This window comes from Schistocerca serialis, chromosome 1, assembly GCF_023864345.2.
Source record: "Schistocerca serialis cubense isolate TAMUIC-IGC-003099 chromosome 1, iqSchSeri2.2, whole genome shotgun sequence".
Lineage (NCBI taxonomy): Eukaryota > Metazoa > Arthropoda > Insecta > Orthoptera > Acrididae > Schistocerca > Schistocerca serialis.
The window spans coordinates 775,070,242-775,077,521 of NC_064638.1; the positions used below are offsets into that span (position 1 = coordinate 775,070,242).

General features: G+C 41.2%; 1 non-coding gene across 1 annotated transcript; it reads left to right on the forward strand.

Moving 5' to 3' along the window:
- The first annotated feature begins 1,261 nt into the window (after positions 1-1,261).
- On the forward strand, positions 1,262-1,336 carry Trnal-caa (transfer RNA leucine (anticodon CAA)). Its single transcript has one exon. It is a non-coding gene; the product is annotated as a tRNA-Leu (tRNA).
- Positions 1,337-7,280: the final 5,944 nt, after the last annotated feature.

The following is a 7,280-nucleotide window of genomic DNA, read 5'->3' on the forward strand; positions in this document are numbered from 1 at the left end:
GTAGCGGAGGGAACTAGTCAACTTAGGAATTCTATAGTGCTTTAAAAAACAAAACACCGTTAGCAGACTGTAGTGGTTGGGAACTCTGTAACCGTGATGGTATAAATTCACATCGAAATTTCAAATACCAATTACAATTTAATACATCACTGCTTCCTACCGTGGCGTCAAATAATAATAGGTTAATTAATTAATGAAATTACACATCAAAAACATAACACTGTTGTCAATGCACGCGAACTACTCTACAGTGTCGATCTTTTTTATTTCGATTAGTTTTAAACTGTGGGAAGCTAATTTTTTAAACACTATATTAACGATTAAATTAATATTTCGTGTGGCACGTCTTCTGAAGTAAGATTTGTGAGATCTTCAAGACTTAATAACTTCTGAAGCAGTTCATGGAATACAGCACAAAAAAGTGCACTGGTACCCGACAGGTTGGTTCATGCATAGAGACCACTTAAGATGACATGGACTGACGACGACAGGAGTTTCTCAGGTATCAGTTTCAATGGGTTGCGACCACTTGACGCTTTTGTTCAAGGATTAGCCCCGAACTTCATGTAGCTGTGGCGCCACCGACAGTCGAAAGTGGTGCGGCGAGCGCGCTGGCGTGTGGGGTCGCCGATGGGCATATCGCTTCATGGTGTACCTAGTGCACCTCAAATCTAGACAGTCTGCGCACTTTACGAGAGACGAGAAAGTTTTTTAGATATGTTTAAGTGGTCTGTGATAGTGTAAATATGTGTTTCCTTATACGATCGGAATGAAAAAGCATAGCAGTTGTTTAAATATTCCATAGATCTCCTATTATTCGATAAACTATTTAAGTAAATAATATTCCACAGATTGTCAAAATGTTTAAACAATGTTCCATGCACTGCAATCAATTTCCCAGCAAATTTTTTAACAAATAAATAAATAAGCTATACTCCGCACAAGTTCATGTATCCCACAAATTGTTTATGTAAACAATATTCCACACATTCCAGAATGAGATTTTCACTTTGCAGCGGAGTGTGCGATGATATGAAACTTCCTGGCAGATTAAAACGGTGTGCCAGACCGAGACTCGAACTCGGGACCTTTTGCCTTTCGCGGGAAAGTGCTCTACCAACTGAGCTACCGAAGCACGACTCACGGTCGGTACTCAGAGCTTTATTTCTGCCAGTACCTCATCTCCTACCTTCTGTAAAGTTTGTGAGGTAGGAGACGAGGTACTGGCAGAAGTAAAGCTGTGAGTACTGGGCGTGAGTCGTGCTTCGGTAGCTCAGTTGGTAGAGCACTTGCCCGCAAAAGGCAAAGGTCCCGAGTTCGAGTCTCGGTCGGGCACCCAGTTTTAATCTGCCAGGAAGTTTCATTCCACACATTGCCTAAATTGTACACACTCCGTCTTCAGGTCACACATGGCCCATCGGGACCATCCGACCGCCGTGTCATCCTCAGCTGAGAATGCAGATAGGAGGGGCCTGGGTCAGCACACCACTCTTTGACCGGAGCCGCTACTATACGGTCGAGTAGCTCCTCAATTGGCATCACGAGGCTCAGTGCATCCAGAAAAATGGCAACAGACCCAGATGGTCACCCATCCAAGTGTCTGCCACGCTCGACAGCACTTAACTACGGTGATCTGACGGGAAGCGGTGTATCCACTGCGGCAAGGCCATTGCCATTACCTAAACTGCTTAAACGATATTCCATACACTGCGAACGATTTCCCGGAAATTTACAATCAACTGAGTCTTTTTCCCACCAGTTTCCTGGTGTGGGAGTATTGACTCCGTAAACATCCACACTAGGCTTTTGTATGCTATACAATGCAACACTGCAATAAGCCAGGCAACGGCCTTTATGGTAACCTCCTTTATAGGAAGTTACAGGTTGCCACCATGAGACTTGACCTCCACTGTACACACAGGGAGAGGGGTTAATTAATTGGTCGATTTAATTAATCAGTCAATGAAGTTAATATCAAAAGTGTGCTCGTATCAGCGAGGGGAGTTCCCAGAGGGGTGGGGGAGGAGGAGAGAGAAGGAAAGTTGGAGTTGTGGGAGTTTCTTGGAATACCACTTAACCACCCAACATGTTAAGGACGTGACAACCAAAATGATGGATTATTCACACGGGTCATCATCCGCTTAACAGAACAATAGGTAAAAGACCTGTCAATCAAATGAAAACAATAGGTTTGCCCCCTAAATGTGAGCTTACCCCTGAATGTAGGCAACCCACAGTGTGCATTGATAGCCCCTCCCCCATTCCCCACTACTGTTGTTATAAAAAAAATGGTTCAAATGGCTCTGAGCACTATGGGACATAACATCTGAGGTCATCAGTCACCTAGAACTTAGAACTACTTAAACCTAACTAACCTAAGGACATAACACCCAGTCATCAGGAGGCAGAGAAAATCCCTGACCCCGCCGGGAATCGAACCCGGGAACTACTGTTGTTATACTTTTCATACATAGTGCTTAGTATGCCAACCCACTATTAATAGATGGAAAATCCTTTTCTGAAACTGGATTACAGCTCAGCCACGAAGACAGTAAGATGCATTTGTCTTCTGACGAACAATAGTGAATGTTGTCTGAAATGAAGTGATAAATTAGGGAAAAAGCTGAGTTAAGGGTAAGTAGAGTACTGACCAAATCTTTTGTGATCGACATCAGCAACTATTTGAATTCAGTACATCTCTTAAGGGAAGGGGAAACTCCTTCGATGATAGATATGGTGTAGAAGATTGATGCTATCAAATACAAATTAATTCTATGGGTAGATCAGTTTCAAATTTTTGACACGGAACATTCCCCAGTACTCAAAAGCAGTCACCTGTGGACCGGATACAGGTGACTCTGTATTAGTAATTAGCACATTTCATGATTAGTTCCCAAACGGAACTCAAGACTTTGCACGACTGAAGAGTATTTTCGACTTACTTCTCAAACCGTTCTCGCTTTGGGCTCTGGTGTACCTCATTATTTCCAGCTCGAACTGACAGAGGCGCAGCGTAGCACCCAGCCCAATGACCTGTTTCTCCAATCCTGGAACTTTCTACACTTTTACAAAATGTCACCCCACGAGCAATATACTCGACTGCACAAAACAGCCGCAAAAGTTAATTCATTGTTTGCTTCAGCATAATTTAAATGTGTTATCCTTTTTCTCTGTTACGACGTAGCATGTGAAAGTTGCTGAATTGGACGGGTTACTCCTGTAACTTAAATATCAGATCTGAAGATGGTTCTGAATGAACCGAAACCGGTCATATGAATAATAAAAAAAATTTGCAATCAAGACGGATTTTAAGTAACATTATAAAAGCACTGATTGCGGTTGTCCCATAAGACATTATGTCTGTTTTTGCAAACCTCGTCATTAGTTGTGTGATCTACCCATCTAATCTTCAGCATTCTTCTGTAGCACCACATTTCGAAATATTCTATTCTCTTCTTGTCCAAACTATTTATCGTCCATGTTTCACTTCCATACGTGGCTACACTCCATACAAATACTTTCAGAAACGACTTCCTGACACTTAAATCTATACTCGATGTTAACAAACTTCTCTTCTTCAGAAACGCTTTCCTTGCCATTGCCAGTCTACATTTTATATCTTTTCTACTTCGACCATCATCAGTTATGTGGCTCCCCAAATAACAAAACTCCTTTACTACTTTAAGTGTCTCATTTCCTAATCTAATTCCCTCAGCATCACCCGACTTAATTCAACTACATTCCATTATCCTCGTTTTGCTTTTGTTGATGTTCATCTTATATCCTCCTTTGAGGATATGTAAATATAAAAGTTACTTTCACATTTTAGTATTGGCAATATGTCTTATCATGTGGTAAGAGTATGGCTCATTGCCTAGAAGTGTACAAGACGTTAATCATGCTTAGCGTTTCAGAAGATGAAATTACGTTTTGTTGACGAGATGCATTATAATAGAGTTACACTGAGGTGTCCTTCCCGTCATTCGATTTTGTTTCTCCTGTTGTTGCGGTTTTGTGGTATTTATTGAAGAGAGTCTCCACACTGACAAGAGTCTGAGACAAGGGGTGTTTCCGAGCGGCAGGCGATTAGACCTTTCTGAGATTGCACCATTCAGTACGGGCGGTGCATCTGGTTTCGAACGAGGAGAATGGCTCATTGTCTTCAATGTGTAAAGTAGTAGACATGAGCAGCCACTCAGGAAAATTAAGTTACAATGAGAAGAGTAATGATAGTATTATATTTGAGTATCCTTGTCATTTGTGTTTTGTGGACTAATTATCTCCTTGTCGGTATCACAGGGGTTACCCCTAGGGAAACATTGCAAATTTTAACAAGCCAGTTAGATAAGCTGCGAGCAGACAAAGCAGATATGTCTAAGGCTATGGCGACTATGGAAGCAGACCAGATAGGTATAGCAGAGAAAATAAATATTGAGGAGAAGAACATAGCATGGGCAGAAGAGGCAGCATGCGTTTGATGCGTGGCAGATTCAAAACCAACACCAGCATGTTTCTCCAGAGATAAAGAATATGGGGCTGTTTCAGAGGCTAGAAATAAAAGAGAAGGATAGTACTTGCAGGAAAGCAGAAAATAATGAGGACGACGTTGGCAATTGCAATTTAGTTGACTCTCAAAGTACTAACGTTATAGTAGTTAAGGAGAGTACACCATAATGTAGCATTATCAGTTCCAAGATCCTGTGAAAATGCGAAGTCTGAATCATCTGTCATGCCAGACGCAGTGAATGTGTGCTGTACTGAAGTTTAGGAGTGTATGATAAGCAACATGGATTATACTGATTTAGGTGCAGTAGTGGTGGTAGTGGGTATTGTTTCGGGACCGGAAAGACTGTGCCAAATGTACAGAAGGATACATGCGCCGATGGTTTTTGTGTTGCGCAGAAAGAAACTACAGAGACTTCGGAGGACGCGCAGTACGCTATTGATAATGTCAATGTGTTCCAGATGTTTATTCTGAAGGATATCGATTCGTTATCATCTCTGGTGGCACCGCCTTCTCAGAAAGAGGGGAGGGGGGGGGGGGCTACGAGAAGAAAGAGGAAAAGTGCTGGTAAGACTTCTTAACGGGTCAACAAGGCTCATCCTAGGAGGGTATACCTGAGGATCGGGAGGTTCGCGGAAGTAATGAGACATGCAGTGGAATATGTAAGACGGAGTGTCATGCAGAAATTCACCATACGGAACTTGGGTGAACATCGATCTAGCTGGAAGGTTGGTCTGTCAGGAAAGACAAACCAATTAAAGTTAAGGGCGAAATCACTAAGGCTCAGTTCGCATCATATGGTACTGCAAGCCCCAATGAAACGTGATGTTACAAGAAGGATTAAGTCTGTGATTAACATTACACTGAGGAAAACAAATGGAACTATCTGTCAATATATAGTGTGTGGCAGTACTTTACGTATTTCATGTTTGTCATGGTTAGATGGTATATAGGTAAGGTGCAAATTAGTCAAATACAGTGGAAGGAAGAACAAGAGTTCTGGCTAAGTCAGTACTGAGTTATCAACACCAAGTAAAATAGGAGTAATCCAGGAGCGGGTCTAACAATGAGCAAGGAAATAGGAACGTGAGTAAGCTAGTATGAACACTATATTGCACGCATTATCATATCCAGATGAGATACAAAGCCAATACCCACTACAGCAGTTCAAGCTTATGCGCCGAATAGGACCGTAAATAATGAAGAGATTGAAATACTATATAATGATATCAAATAAATTACTCAGGTACTTAATCGAGGCTGTGTGTTTTTGTCCTTAGGATAATTTAGGTTAAGTAGTGTGTAAGCTTAGGGACTCATGATCTTAGCAGTTAAGTCCCATAAGATTTCACACACATCTGAACATTCTTTTTTAACTTAAGCGAGGCGAAAATCCATTTGTAAGGAGAAACTGCAGTTCGATAGTAGGAAAAGGACGAGAGGGAAACATAATACAGGACTGCAGGAGAGGAAAAAAACTGAGAAGTCGCCTGGTAGAATTTTGCACAGAGCACAATTTCACCATTGCTAATCCTTGGTTGAAGACTCATGAAAGAGGTTGTACACGTGGAAGAGAACTGGTGACGCCGGAAGAATTTAGATAAATTGCATAATGGTAAGACAGACGTATTGAAATCAGATTTTGAACTACAAAATATTTCCAGGGACAGATGTGGACTCTGGTAGTAATTGGTTATCAAAAGAAGGTTATTACTGATGAAAGCGAAGGAATGTAGTAATTTAATGAGATGAGAGCTGGATCGGTTGAAACAAAAAAACAGAGTTCATTGAGAGTTTCAAAGGAAGCGTTACACAAAGATTGACTGAAGAAGGGGAAGGAACTACAGTAGAGGACGAATGGGTAGCAATGATATGCGAAATAGCAAAAGCCAACAGATTGTCATATAAGGAAACACACAATAAGACCCAACAGAAATCTTTGAATAAAAAACGAGATATTGAGAAAGGGAACACAGATGTCTAAAAAGTGAGATTAACAGTCCAAAATAGCAAAACAAAAGTCGCTTCACTAGAAATGCAGGCCTCCAGAAGCATGCAGCATTACAGGAAAGACAGACACCACATATAGGAAAAACGAAGAGACCATTGAAGAAAAGATAAGAACCTTTAAGAATGTTAAGATCTTAGATGGTGAGCCTGTCCTAAACAAAAAAGGGGCGTCTGAAAGAGAGAAGAAATAAATAGTGTGTCTATGTGGTGTAGTACAAATATTTTAATTGCTGTTTGAGGACAAAGTACTGAACAACGTTACATCAGTAATTACTTCATTTGGATACTAATGATTAAAGCTATTTTTAGTAGCATGTTTATAAGGTGGGTAAAACCTCCGAGCACATGTGGCAAGAGCAAGCTCTTAATGCTTATTTTCCCATGGGCAGCAGGACTGGTGTTGAAGTGTGGATGTGTGAATGTAAAACGGTTAGTCTGTACTGACAGGCGTAGTCCACTGGTGTTGAAGTGTGGATGTGTGAATGTAAAACGGTTAGTCTGTACTGACAGGCGTAGTCGACTTTTGGTGCAGTTGCGACTGTGCATGTAACCAGACGTAGTAAACTGTGTAACGTATTTGTGAGAAGGCAGTAAGACGCAATGAAAAAGCGACCAACACACTGAAGTGGGCACATATTAAGGTACCATTGCCTATAATATCTGTACTTATACCCGTAACAACCTGCAGAAGGGAAACTTTAACATAATATTATAGCCAGCTAAGAGGAAGTACATGAGGAGATGTAACATATGATACATTTATGCA